General features: G+C 39.2%; 1 protein-coding gene across 4 annotated transcripts in view; it reads left to right on the top strand.

The window, feature by feature from the left end:
* The first annotated feature begins 4,021 nt into the window (after nt 1-4,021).
* ETS1 (ETS proto-oncogene 1, transcription factor) overlaps nt 4,022-14,912 on the top strand; it is a 128,249-nt gene continuing 117,358 nt past the window's right edge. For 2 of the 4 annotated variants that reach the window (XM_055356367.2, XM_004052414.5), the window contains exon 1: nt 4,022-4,124. The gene's annotated coding sequence lies outside the window, so the exon portion shown is untranslated. The remainder of the gene's footprint in view (nt 4,125-14,912) is intronic. The other 2 variants (XM_055356366.2, XM_019037418.4) reach the window with 2 other exon arrangements.

Raw genomic sequence — 14,912 nt, 5'->3', positions numbered from 1 at the left:
TTTGCTTTATTTTCAGCGTATTTTCTTTTTCTTTTCAATATTTGGTGATAACCACGCTTATAATAGTATCTGGGTTTCACTCTACTTGGTTTTGGTAGTTTGTTTAGATACTGGTTCTCTGCACATATGAAGTCTTCTGAATTATCACGAGGCTTTTTTCTGAGATGGAAGGAAAGTTAATATGGAAAATGCAATACGTGTGTAATGTTTTGCTTTGCTTTTCCTTAAATTTAATGCCATTTTTAATTTCAAACTTCACACTTTTCATGCAGCGGGTGGTTTTACAGAATCATTATAAATTGCTTTGAAGGGGACTTCTGCACTTTAGAGAGTTGGGGTGGCAGTGAGGGAAGGTTGCTGGTGGGAGCGTTGAAGACCTTTGCAGAGCTAAGATTCTGGGAATTTACTTCCATTTTTCCTCTTAGGACATACTAACTTACAAGGTAACTTGTTATACTGAGAAAAGGAAAAAGGTTTCCTTACAGTAAGAAAAGCTATTCTAGAAATTCCTTCATGCTCTGTCTCAATTGTATCCAAACTATATTGAGACTACGATTGTTTAGGCGAGGCTACAGAGATACTCCTTCAAAGAAGCAAACAACTCATTTTGCATATCCCTTTTACATGGGGTCAAAAGGTACCCATGTCCCTGGATCACTGAGTTTTAATTTTTTCCTTGAGAATCATAATGGTCATATTGCCCTATCAACTGAGGTCTTTCCTCATAGAGCTATCTATGGACATGGGAAAGAAAAGCATTGCTTCTACTGTTTACACAGTCATCCAATCGCATGGTGATTTCAGCAACCCTGTGAAGTTGGGCTGGTATTACTACACCCTCTTCAACAGCCGGCATAAGGGAGGGGCTGGGGAGCCACCATGGTGCAGTGGAGGGATCCTCCAGGGATTTCATACCTTCTTCTTCTAGAGCATCATTTTCTTTTGTCCTATATCATCCACGTGGATCAGAAAGCATTCCTTCTGCAGAAGCCTACTGACTTCTAATGCTATATATATATATTTTTTTCCTCGGGACAACATATTCTTTTATTGTGGTAGAATACATGTAACGTAAAATTTACCATCTGAACAATTTTTAAGTGTACAGTTCAGGGGCATTAAGTACAGTCACATGTTGTGCAACCATCACCCACATCCATCTCCATTCCTTTTTTATCATCCCCAACCGAAACTCTGTCCCCATTGAACACGAATTCCCCATTCTCCTTTCTCCAACCTGTGTTAACTTCTATCCCTTTTTCTGTCTCTATAAATTTTACTATTCTAGGTACTTCATACAGGTAGAATTACACAATATTTGTCTTTTCTGTGTTTGGTTTATTTCATTTAGCATAATGTCCTCAAGGTTCATCATACTGTAGCATGTATTGGAATTTCATTCTTTTTCAAGGCTGAATAATATGCCATTTTCTCTACATACCACATTTTGCTTATCCATTTATCTGTGGATAAATAGTTGGGGTGTTTCTACCTTTTGGCTATTGTGAATAACGCTGTTATGAACAATATTGTGCAGACATCTTTTTGAGTTCTTCTTTCAATGCTTATGGCTATATATGTAGAGGTTGAATTGCTAGATCAAATGGTAATTTTATATTTAATTGTTTTGAGGAACTACCACACTGTTTTCTACAGTGGCTGCACCATTTGACATTCTCAGCAGCAACACACCCTTATTCCTATTTCTCCTTATTCTTGTCATTATTTTCTGTTTCTTTGATGATAGGAATCCCAATAGATGTGAAGAGGTACCTCATTGTGGTTTGAATGTGCATTTCTCTGATGATTAATGATGTTGCCCTTCTTTTCGTGTGTTTATTGGCCATTTCTGCATCTTTGGAGAAATGTCTACTCACGTCTTTTGTCCACTTTTAGATCAGGTTATTTGTTGTTGTTGCTGTTGAGTTGTAGGAGTTCTTTATATATTTTGAATATTAAGTCCTTATTAGATATGCGATTTGCAATTTTTTTTCTCATTCTGTGGACTTCCTTTTCACTGTCTTAATAGTGCCCCTTGATGTACAACATTTTAAAACTTTGATAAAGTCCAACTTATCTATTTTTTCTTTTGTTGCCCAAGTATTTTTTCCTGGGATAAGCTGTCATATCCCAGGAAATCATTGCTAAATCCAATGTCATGAAGTTTTCTTCTTTGATTTTTTCTAAGAATTTTATAATTTTCATTCTTATGTTCAGATCTTTGATAGATTTTTGTTAGTTTTTGAGTATGGTGTAAGGTACGAGTTCAATGTCATGCTCTTATATGTGGATACCCATCTAATGTTATATTTTTGAAAATACTGTTTAAAACAAAACTTACTGTTTTCCTGGGCATTCTCTAGGCAGTTTATGATAGTGGTGGCTTATTTTGCACCATTAAGATTTCTAGTTTATGTTCTTCCACACCGTAAAAGGCAATGGCAGAGGAGGGAGCTAAGGTCCTGAAGAGTTGCTTTCTATATAAACTCAGCATAGACAACTCCAGACTTCAGAACCCCTTGACAGCCACACTGTACACCCTTATAGAGCAAGAATCCAAGTCTTCTCAACTTTGTCTTTTTCAATTATCCTGCAAACATAGTGAATACAGTTGTAATTAGTTATGGTTGGTATAATTGACCGTGGGCTCTTTAAATGGGGCAGTGTGCTGAAATTGACTGGGCTACAGGGGCCGGCTGAAGCTTCCCTAGCTCTCTTCATAGACTTCTTTTGTAGCATGTATTACATTTTTGGGGGGAGATCGTTGATTTCTGTGTCTGTCTCCTCACTACAATGCAAACTTGCTGTCTTTCTAGTGCCTAGAACAGTGCCTGGCACAGACAATTTATTAAACTAAAGTGAACCAATAGCATTACCTCTTCCTTACTTCCAAGTTAATGTGCAAAGGCAGAAGATGAGCAGTAAAATCTTGCTTTACTTACAATGTCATCTTAACTGCATTGCCGGCTTTATACAATGAAGGCTGATGATGATATGGCTCCAAATGACAGTTATTAGATTTTCAAGGATTTTCTAAGTTTGTATCTTTATTAAAAAGAAGAAAGGAGCCAACTATGACAAATCTTAACTCCCACCTCCTACTCAAAGAAGATGGAATCTTTTAGGATAAAAGTCTTAGATTAAGCAGCCAAATACTGACTTTTCAAAAAAAATTGTAATAACTCCATTCATAGAAATGAGATTATGCTGTAACATTCTTACCATAGTCCTGAATATGTGAATAAAAGATGCTGTGTATTTTCACTTAGGACAGATGTAAGATTTTCATATTGTTTACATTTTCCCTAAATGAGAAATGTATGAACACTTCTGCCCTTTTATTCCTGCACCATGGACCATGAGTCAGGGCTGCTAAAAGTAGCCTTATTTTAGAGATTGCCTAAAACCAGACTTAAATGAAAAGGGGATTTTTAGCTTTACTTTTCAGAAATCCCAAGTCCATATCCAGTCAGCTCTCTTCCACAAAATTATTTTCTTTTCTTTAGAAAATATCACATTTCATATCAAGTTATTAGAGAGAAACGGGAAGCCTGAGCAGGTGACTGGGTGGTGGACGTCCTGTGTTTCTAAAGCAATCCCTTTCCCTTACCTGAGACCTTGCCTAGGTTAATGGGGGCTCCATTGAGAAAGTCAAGGAACATGAAGCATGAATATTTACATATTCAGCAGAGAGTAAATGCATCAGCAAATGATGAGGTGAGATACAGTGTTATCCCACTGAACTAGTTCCCTTTCGCTCATCTCCCTCCCTGTTACTCTCCAAGGCTGAGTTATATTCAGCTGAAGCACAATTTGAAGAATACGAAATAAGGTGTGATTTGGTGCCACCACTGTCAATCAACAGTGCTTTCCACCTAGACTGCTGTGCCTGTCCCAGTGGCTGCTGTCCTGGTGCCAGGGGCAAGAGGAAGACTGCCTTTTTTCCAGCTTTCCCTGGCTTGACCACACCCCCCAATTTAAGGAGGCAGCTCTATTAGAAACATTATGGTCTTTGCATCCTCTTAAGCTACGGAGCAGAGGATTCCCGCAGGTAGTTGGAAAGAGACCACAGACTTTGAGGGAAGCTCACTCAGGATCTGCTCTCCGGCAAAGTAGTAAGTGAGGTGTGTGTCAGTTTCTGCCTAAAACTTTTCAGTCCATTTTCCTTTTCCTGCTTTAAAAAAATTTCTGTGGATTTAAAGAGTAAGTCGATAGGGAGATTCAGGATACAAGTGAGTTTTCTCTTTCTCTTTTCACATCTTTCTATATTCCCATTTAATTGTTTAACAATTTTCAAAAATACTTCCTAACCTTGTCAGAATAGTCTGAAAGCAAGACTATGTTTTTAAAAATGTTCCCTGCTTCACAGAAGCAAAACCATGCACGTTTTAGATACCCGTAGATTACTTGTCAGAAACCCTGATTTTTTTTTTTTTTTTTTGCAAATTGGAGCACTTCCAAAGAAATAAAGCTGTAGTTAAACATATAAATTTCTTTTTATTCTCCTTCACTCCTAGTAAATCTATTGTTTTACTTTTTTCTCCTGCTAGTAGTTTAATGAATTGCTTTTAATAGAGAGGAAATTGCTACAGGTTTGAATCTTGCTAACCAAACTAGCCTGTTTGGTGCTTTTCTCTGTCTTGGGACTGACCTGCAGTTGTCCAAAGATCTACAAGTTCCTAAGTCTGTTGTTGAGACATGGTGTGGGTGTGGGCCGCGGTTGTCTCAGAGTTAGGGAGGTATTTCTTGTCCCCACGGTAGAGCTGGACTCAGTGGCAGGAGATGTCGATGGCAATTCCTCTGCATCCGGTGATTTTATCTGGCTGTGACACTTTGTATGTGACTCCTCACCCACCGTTAAAGGTCTCTGTTACCAACTTTTAAAGTAGTATTTTCTTCAGGCAAACTTAAAAGGGTGCTGGGTCACTGAAATCAATGCATTCTATTGCAGGATTTCTTTATTACCTTTTGGGTAAGTTTTTGTTTTTAATCTCAAGTCCATTTTCCTTCTTACCTTAGACCACTGCCATGCAACTGAGAAAAAAGTATTTGTTAAACAGCAGGAAATACCAATTCTAAAATGATAACTCCGGCAGCTCCATTTGATTTGTAAAATTACTGATACTATAACTCTTTCATCAGTTGTGGTTTTGGATTTGGTGGCCTATTTTTATCCAAAGAGAAAACGCTTTTTCTTCAGGGGCAGTGGGCTGTGCACAAGGGCTGCAGGTTGGCCACTGCTGCTGTTGAGAGTCTTGCTCACCTGTTGTTCCTGAATGGAGGGAAGGGAGAGCTAATGAGTTAATGTCTGCAAAGTGCTTTGAAGATGAAAAGGTCTTTTCATGTGTTCAGTAGTGCAGTTATTAATATTAATATTTGAAGAAGCATGCTGCTTCTAATTGTAAATCAACTACTTCCATCCTTGCCAACTCAATAGTGAAATAACAAACAGTTCAGGCAGCCATGCAGCCTCTTCCGTCCTGGTTCCGCTGCTGAGGATATGGGAAGCCAAGCCGAGAGCCTGATTATGGAGGGGGCATCTTTGCCCGGCAGGCTCCTTACACGGAGGTGCTAGTTGCTGGCTGTGAAAGGATGTCCTGAGGCAGAGCCTGGGGGAAGCTGGTAGAGGGGTGGGATCCTTTGGCATCTGGCAGTCTGTGGCCAGAGCACCGACTTGGGCCAGTGGCCGGTCCCGGACGATAATGGAGTTCAAAGGCAAGTAGGGTCAGAACTTGAACCAGCGCTGGGTCAGAGAAGGGAAAGTGGCTGTGCACTTGGATTATGTCAGTGATTAGCTTTGTAACAGAGAACAGGGATTGAATGTGTCTGTGCCTTCTTCCCTTCATCTCTAAAAGGTGAGCAATCATTTGCGCCCCTCCTGGTTTACAAATATGAGAGAATAGAAGTAAACAGCATAGGGCTATGAAAAATCAGAGTGCCAGTGAGGTCAAGGACTGTCTGAAGTAACACTTCAACAAACTGGGTGTGTGGGTGCAGGTCCTCTCACCTAGGGGAGGGTGAGGCAGAAGGCAAAACACTACAAACGAATAATCAACAGATTTCTCTCTTTGATTGCACTGGTGAATTTCTTACTGATAACTGAGGTTCTGATGTACCTTGTGATTTTATTTATTGGTGAATAGATCTGTTTTCCATAGTGACTATCATTTTCTAATTACCAGTTCAAAATTCCCAACTGTTCACATCAAACAGCAGAAGGGAATGATTACATCCCACGAGCTGGGACCCTTCCTTCCTTCCTTCCTTCCCTCCTTCCTTCCTTCCTTCCTTCCTTCCTTCCTTCCTTCCTTCCTTCTTCCCTCCCTTCCCTCCCTTTCTTTCTTTCTTTTCTTTTCCTTCTTTCTTTCCTCCCTCCCTCCTTTCTTTTTCTTTCTTTCTTTCTTTCTTTCTTTCTCTTTCTTTCTTTCCTTTCTCTCTTTCTTTCTTTCTTTTTTCTTTCTTTCTTCTTTCTCTTTTTTCTTCCTCTTTCTTTCTTTTCTCTCCCCTCCTTTCTTCTTCTTCTCTCTCTCCCTCTTCCCTCCTCCTTCCCTTTCCTCCCTTTCTTTCTTCATTATGGAAATTATAAAGTATTTAGCATTTGAGCAAAATTAATGTGGTATGCAGCAATTTAGTGGCATTTCAGGCAAATCTTTTAAGTTTCTTCAATCCTGGGAAAAATTAGATGTGAAGACATAACTTACTTTTTGTTTCCTCATCTCCTTTATCCCTGCTGTACTGAAAGTATAGCTTATTGAACTCCACCTTTTAATGTAGATGATTCTCTAGTTATCATATCCATTTTTCTTCATTTCACCTAAGGAAGGATACTCAGCCCTAACGTTTACTGAGCACTTGGTATGTTCCAACATCCTTGCTAGGTGCTTTGCAGGGACTGCTTCATTTAATCTACAATGAAGTTTTGAGGTGGGCACTCCACTCTCGTCATCCCCATTCGCCAGGTGGGGACTCTGAGGCTCAGTCATGTGACCACGTTAACTCATGGTGGACCCTGATTAGAGCCAATGGAATGTGAACCCAGAGCTTGTGATTGGACCTGCATGTCATAGGAATCTAAGTAACTCTAAGACATTTACACAAATTTAGGATAGATTTTTCTGCTTAGACTGATTTGCTTATCTAGGAGAACACTGGATTAAGCCTGTTTTCTGAAGTGGTATCTGTGGATTACTTATTCATTGTTATGAAGATACTGACTTTGAAGAAAGACTACCCAGGCCTAGTTTCCTGGGTAAGTAAGTCAGTCCCTTCCATGACAAATATCAGTTTTATTTCTACTCCATGCCCAGCCTTGTGCTGGAGACCGTACCAGACACAGAAGAAGCAATATGTAAACTCCATTTTTAAAATTAACACAATAATCTTTACTAGAAAAGAGGATAAAAATGAAAGACAATATAATTATTAAGTAGTGTAGTATAACCTATACATGCTTTGGGAGTTCAGGTAGAAAAAAATGGTATCTAGAGCAGTGAGGGAAGGATGTTTCTGATCTTTTTTTCAAAAGAGGATAGATTTCATATTCCAGTAATCAAGTGTTGGAGCTGCCTTCAGAACTTAGAGGGAACAGGCTGGGTAGTACTTACTAGCATGAGAGTAAGCAACAAACATTTAGTGCAAATGTCAGGAAAATATTCTCAATGGGGAGGAAAAAATATATAAATTTTCAAGAGATGTGGAAAGGTAGAAAACTCCAGAATTAAAAGAGATTTAGTCTTTTTAGAGACTTAAAAAAAACTTTTCACTTTGAAATAATTCCAGATGCATAAAAGTTTGCAAAACAATGTACAAAAAGTTTCCAAAACATGTGAGTCTTTTACAATTGTAAAAAAAAACATATAATGCAAATAACTCTTTTAAATTATCTCTTGGCACCTCTTGTAATCCTTAATCCAAATGACTTCTGTTGATGGGAGAAAGCACCATTGCCAGTTTCTTGATAAAAGGGACCAAATAACTAGAACCATGTCTTCTTAGGAAAAGCAAGAAGTCTTGGCAGATGTGCATCTGGCATATGGCTCCTGAGACACTGACAGGTCCTGAGCTACTCAATTCTCCCCAGCCGGGTTTGTATTGCACCTGAGGTTACCAGCATCTGCTCAGCCTTGGCACAGAAGTCTTGCCTGTTCCTCCTTGGGCTCTGCCTCCTAAACACCTACCTTGTTATAATCACTCATGAGTTCAACCAAGTTAGTCCAGCGCTGCCTTGCTACTCACAGTGAAGTCCTCTGACCTGCGGCATCAGCACCACGTGGGAGCTTGTTAGAAATGTGGAATATCTGGCCAGACCTCAGACCTGCTGCAGCAGACTGCATTGTAACAGGATCCCCGGGTGATTCATATGCACATTACAGTTTGGGAGGCACTGCTCTAAAGAAAAAGCAAAAACAAATGAAAAAGCAAAAATGAAAAAAATGAACAAACAAGAAATCTTGCACTATTTTCCGCAGTGCTTTACTACTTCCTTATATTTGTATCTAGTTGCTGAAGCGTAAGTCCACAAAAGATTGACATTATATCAAAAAGATGTTGGTTTAACTCAGGAAGCTGCAATATTTCACCATTTGTGCTATGCAATCTTTCAATGAGTTAGTTCTCCACTGTAAGAAAAATGCTTACTTCTTGGTTTTATGCATAACAATGGTACAAACAGACTACCATTAAACAGAAATTGTGGCTCTTTTCTCCTGCAAAATTCTTGACTAATGCTACTCAACCTATGATTATGAAAGGGAATCCTGTTTTCATGACTTGAATACAAGTCTTTAGAAAAAGAGATGAGAGATTTAGCTATCCATGTTCTAGCTCTAACACTTAAATAACCTCTGCCATGTTGGGCAGTAGAAAAAAGTAATTAATATAAAACAGTAGTGTTACTAATTAGTGACATTAGTAAGCATTTACTAATGCTTACTAATTGCCAGGCACTACTGATAAAATAGCAATAATAACAATTATTATTTATTGACCATTTTTACTATTTATACAGCATGCTGCTAAGTATTTGTGTTTTGTATGATCCTCCTCTATAATCCTGAAAGTGTTGATATTATTACCTGCATTTTATAGTTGAGGAAACTGATTGTGAGGTTAAGAAATTTGCTCATGGCCATACACGCAGCAAGCAGTTCTACGTTCACCCATAGTATGTAACTCCAGGGTTCTTGATCACTGCTAAACATGTAACCTCTTGGGACTCAGTTCATTGAAATAAATGAGAAGATTGATGAATTTTTTCCAACTCCAAAATTCACTGGAATTGCACAATCCCTCTTTATATAAGAATGCTAGCAAGCTGTTTAGCATTGTACTGAGAAATTGGAACCTTACATTTCGGGTAGTAAAACAAATGAAACTCCACCATGAAAATCACAATCAGACATAGTCCAAGAAGTTGCTTGCTGGATTTGAGAGATCTAAGGCAGCTGGTATCTTTTAGTTCAATTTTAAAGGGGCATTATTGCAACTATCCAGTCCCCTCTCATTGTTCTTGTAATATCTCTCTCTATTTATGGTGCCTCTCAGTTTTGTTGAGAATTCCTTTAGAGCCAGAGCCAAGTCTAAACTCTAGATTATGTCTGACATGCTTCACAGGCTAAGAGTCAAAATGTAATTCTTTAAAATGCTAGTCTCTTCAGAGGTTTCATTGGCAGCAATCATTGGATTAGAGTTGACGTTTTTAATCTTGTGGCCCTTCTTTGCATTTGACTTGGAAAACAATCTCTTATTTCGTGGCCTCTATTACAACCATTCTTGTGAAGCAAAGAGTACTCTACATTATTCCTCCAGCTTATTCTTTTTTCGTTTTGAGGTTCTAAGTAAAACACAATCCTTATTTATTTATTCAGTTATTTATGAGTACTTACCATGCTTCTGGCTCAGGAGTACATCCTAAAGCCAAGTGTGATCATTTGTTGAATTTCATGGTAAAATACAGGATTTGAGGCATAGCATTTGTACACAGGCTATGGCCACTTTTATGGTAAGGCAGTGTATTGAATATTACCTTTGATCTTCAGGAAGATGTTCTGACAGAAGCATGATTGACTAGAAAATGTAGATTGTTAGTATTTCAAAGGTTTCAGAGACTAGAATTGGCATTTTCTTAGTTAGATTCCTAGACCTAAGAGTTGGCAGGTTTTAATGTATTTCCTTGATGCCTAGGAGAAGCAAGACCTTTCTGTCCATTGTTGACAATGCCATTTCAGTACTGTATGGTGAGGGATTTGTTTCCACTGAGAAGGAAATGCATAAAATAATCTATGAAGCATTCCTTATTTCTTAACTGCTATGGCATACCAGAGTAAAACATCTTCTAGTCTTTCTCTTTTTCAGGAGATAGTAGCGAGTTACTCCTCAAGGAAGGGTAAAACAATACACTCTTTAAAATTATAATGACATGAGTTCATTTTAATATTCTAAGAAGGATTCGTTGAGCTATGTCAATTCATACAGGACTTGAAAGTGTTATGCTTAATTAGGAGATGGGTTTATTTTTAGAGAAATAGGAGATGGATATGACTCATTTCCATTTAAGCAAGGGTTGGCGGAATAATTATAGTGAAGTTGTGAAGAAACAAAGACTGAGATGTTAATTGTACTGTGAGTTGCTGCTCTGTGACCTTAGTGAAAGAATAAATGCACTTAGCTTAAGACACAGAAGCCAGTAGCCCATAATTTGGAACACTGCCTTCATTTGTCAGTGCTGCTACTTAAAATAAGAAGGAATATTCACTACTACTGTAATGTTGGATTACTTAGTCAAGCAAATGAGGTTCTTGTAGATTTAGTAGTGAGACAGAAAAACCATCTTCAGTTCTTCTAATCCTTTTTCTTTTCTATGCGTTGTAACCACAAAGTTTCCATGGGGAGTAAGGAATGTTCAGCTTTCCTAGATATGATGGATCTTAAACCTGAGTTCTTAGAGAATTGGATTTGGGAGCTTTTGTTACAGTGACAGGTCAGGGAAGACATCTACTCAAATTATTTGAGAAATACACGTGGGCTACTCATGAGAATCAGAAAGAACACACTGAAGGAGTATAGATGAACTCATCAATCTGGTACATCCCATAGTTTAGAGAAAAGTGCCATCTTGCTTGTAGTTAACTCTTGAGAAGCCTAACCTCAGGGTCACACAAGGACACACTTCATCACAGGGATTTTTTTTTTTTTTTTTTTTAATGTCCAGACGATAACTTACTCTCTTGGATAAGCTCAGGACGCACAAGGATTGTACACACCAACTCTGTTTCAAGTACTTTAGGTACTTTCCCTCATTTAGTAAACAGACACTTGTTGCATGGCTACTATGTGTCATCTGAAAAGACACCATCCTTACTCTCAAGTTACTCATCATTCAGGAGCAGAAACAGGCATAGATACAGGAAGTGTCATGAACTTTGTTACACCGTTACAGTAAATCCCATGGAGGGGCATCAAGGAGGTCCATGCAATTGCCAAAGAGGGTAGGGGGGAGGGGAAATCTTCCTGAAAGAGGAGATACTCTGAGTCTTCAAAAATACATTTCTATAGTATTCAGAAAAAAGAAATTAAAACTCTATACATTGTAGATGAAAGATTTTGCCTTGGTAGCCCAGGTGTTTCCTTTAGTTTGGCAAAAGTGCTGTTGTTTGGAGCAAGTTTTTTTTACATGGCTAGTTGTTTTGGACACCAAATTCTTTTTTTTTTTTTTTCAATGGAGTTTTGCTCTTGTTGCCGGGTGGGAGTGTAATGGCGAGATCTCGGCTCACTGCAACCTCTGCCTCCCAGGCTCAAGTGATTCTTCTGCCTCAGCCTCCCAAGTAGCTGGGATTACAGGCATGCACCACCACACCTGGCTAATTTTGTATTTTTAGTAGAGATGGAATTTCACTATGTTTGTCAGGCTGCTCTTGAACTCCTGACCTTGGGTGGTCCACCTGCCTCGGCCTCTCAAATTGCTGGAATTACAGGCGTGAGCCACCGAGCCCAGCCCTGGAAGCCAAATTCTTTGTCTCCTGTATTCCAAGCCAAAATGACATGCTTTTTGTTTGAATTGATAGGAATCCTAAATTATTGACATTAGGATAAATGCTCATTGGAAATCTATTCAAATTTTGCATAGTTTTCAAAGAGGAAAGGCTGGGGTGAGGGGTGGTGGGGAGAAATCTACATTTTCTGCCACAGCTTTATTGTGCTTTTGAATTCCCCGTGTGCCATCTTCATACCCAGGATATGTTTTAACCATAATTCATTGCCTATGAAGCTAACATGAAGACGAGAGGGCAAGTTGAAATTTAAAACATGTTGCCTTTGTCAGTGGGAATCTAATTTTGGCTGGTCTATTATGGAATGCAGTTAGTCAATACATATTCAAATATGGAATGCATATTTTCTTTGTCCCCAAAATGCTCCTTTTCGGCATTTAGTGGGAATGTAAAATATTTTAGGAATTTTTATAATGACAAAGAATTGGGGACAAATTATACGGTAATAAGAGGCTCTTTAAAAGTATGATATATACATACAATAGAATACTTGGCAGTCATCATCTTTAGGATAGACAGCCACATTTATCAACAGAGAAAAATGTCCATAGCATTATGTTAAATGTCAGTGAACAAAGCAGGTTACAAAAGAGCATGTGGAGAACAATCTCATGAAGGTAAAATTGTAATCACGTGTGTGTGTGTGTGACATCTATGTTCGTTTAGATAGATTAAAAAATACCCAGAAGAATATTGAACAAATTATTAGTATAATTATCTCTACATGGTGAGGTTTCAGGTGATTCTAATATCCATCTGTTACTTTTTTGTATTTTAACTTTTGTGGTAACATTGTATTAGTTTGGCAAAAACTACTGATTTCAAAAGAATTTTGTTTTCAAAAGAAAAAAATTAAAGTGTAATTTACTTGGTATTTACCTAAAAGTATAGTTTTTCTTTTAGGAATACATAACCCCAAATGAAAAAGGCTTAACTGATGTCAAAGTTATCTAGAAATACAGCCAAGCAGGGTCAGAGTTGATGTGAACTGGATTCAGCCTTGATTCAAGCCTGGTCTCTTTGGGATTTCTTGTTCTTCTGCTGCCTTGGCCTGAACAGTCCCTCTCCTCCCTAATTTTTCCTTTATTCTGTGTCTCTCAACCTGCCCTGCCCTGCCCTGGCAAGCTTTGGGTGAAAGGAAGTGACAGCCTACAGGTCCTGGCCGGGTTGCCAGTTTGGGGAGGGTGGGAAGTTGGAGAAGTGGTCACTCGCTCTATGAAGAATAGAACTCTCTAGAATCAAGCAGAACCATAGTTTTAAAGTGATTTTTTGGACATGAGACACCCACATAAGCCAAAGTGTTGACTTTTTTGTCTTCTCCATCGCATGCTTGTTTCTGTCCTTGCCATCCAGGGTGATGAGGGTGCTTAGAGAAGCATCTTCTCTCTCTCTTTTTTTTTTTTTTTTTTGCCTTTTTGGCAGAAGAGAATTCCCTCCCACGTGACAACTGCTTGAACATCAGCTGCACCAATTTTTTTCTCAGCATTGCACACGTTTATTGCATAAATGCAAAGCAACTGTGGCATCTGAAGATTTACTCCCCAGCTAAGCAGCATCCATGAGACCTGTTTGGGTGCAAAAATGATTTGGACGCTGGGTAACAAAGGTCTAGAGAAGCATCTTCTCTAAGCACAGGAGGAGGCTGAAGGCCAGGAGTCTGGTCTCGGCTTGGCCAATTAGCAGCATCGCCTTAGTCTTTCTCCTCATTTGTAAAAAGAGGGGTTTACACGGAAAAAGTATGTACAAGTTTTCTAACTTACACTATTGTATTTAACAGTTATCTATGTGCCAGCTACTTTCCAACACTGGCCTAGGATCCAGGGATCTGGAGTGAATAAATGAACTAAATCTCGCCTCTTGGGGAGCTTAAATTCTAACAGAGTGGACTTTGGAGAAGACAACGATCAAACACCTAGGTGTCAGAGTAGGAGAAAGGCGCTGCTATTCATATGCGGTGATGGGAAAAGCCTTTTTAGATGAGGTGGCATAAATAGCTATGTGAATAGAAGGAAACGGTTTTCCCTTAGAAATGGATCATGAAACAAACTGATTATTTCAAGTGGTTCTTTATCTAGACCTGCAATCTATTCAGATTCTCTATTTTTAGGAACAAATATATTCACATCTGATCTACCTCTTACATTTTTAGTCTTGTGAGACCAATTCATTCATTTACTCATTCACTGATTTAAAAAAACAATGAGTTTCCATTATGCCCCATGGTCTGTCTTAAGTGCTGAAGACAAAAATGAAAAAGGCATGGTGCCTGCCTTCAAGTAGCTCAGAATTTAGCTGGAGAGACAAACAGAAGCAGATGGTAATAAAACAATGTGATACACACCGTGATAGAAATACACTTTGGGAACATAAACAAGGAGCCGCTAACCCTGGCTGGGGTGAAGCGTGGCTCAGGAAGGATTCCAGGCTGCAATAACCTCTGAGCTGAGCCTAAAACCCTGAGGAGGCAGGGTTCACTCATCTTGAGGGTGGATGGGCATTCCTAGCAGAGGGGGTAACATGAGAAGGGCAGGGGAGTGAGACCTGGCAACGCGTGCCTAAGAAAACAACAGAGTTCCATGTTGCAGTGGAGGGTGCAGGGGTCACGGCGAGAGGGGGCTGGAGAGGTGGGAGGGAGCATGCGTGGGGCGCACAGCAAGCCACAGTCCAGAGCAGGGCAGCCTCCTTTCCAACCCACTTATCCTGCGGCTCAGGTGGCGCAGGTCCTTTTCAAGAAAAATAAACTCAGCTCTGCAAGACCCTCTGTTACCAAGCGTCCAAATCATTTTTGCACCCAAACAGGTCTCATGGATGCTTCTTCGCTGGGGAGTAAATCTTCAGATGCCACAGTTGCTTTGTATTTATGCA

Source organism: Gorilla gorilla, chromosome 9 (genome assembly GCF_029281585.2).
Source record: "Gorilla gorilla gorilla isolate KB3781 chromosome 9, NHGRI_mGorGor1-v2.1_pri, whole genome shotgun sequence".
Lineage (NCBI taxonomy): Eukaryota > Metazoa > Chordata > Mammalia > Primates > Hominidae > Gorilla > Gorilla gorilla.
Note: the sequence above shows the minus strand (reverse complement) of the source record. Positions and strands in the feature narration are given on the sequence as shown.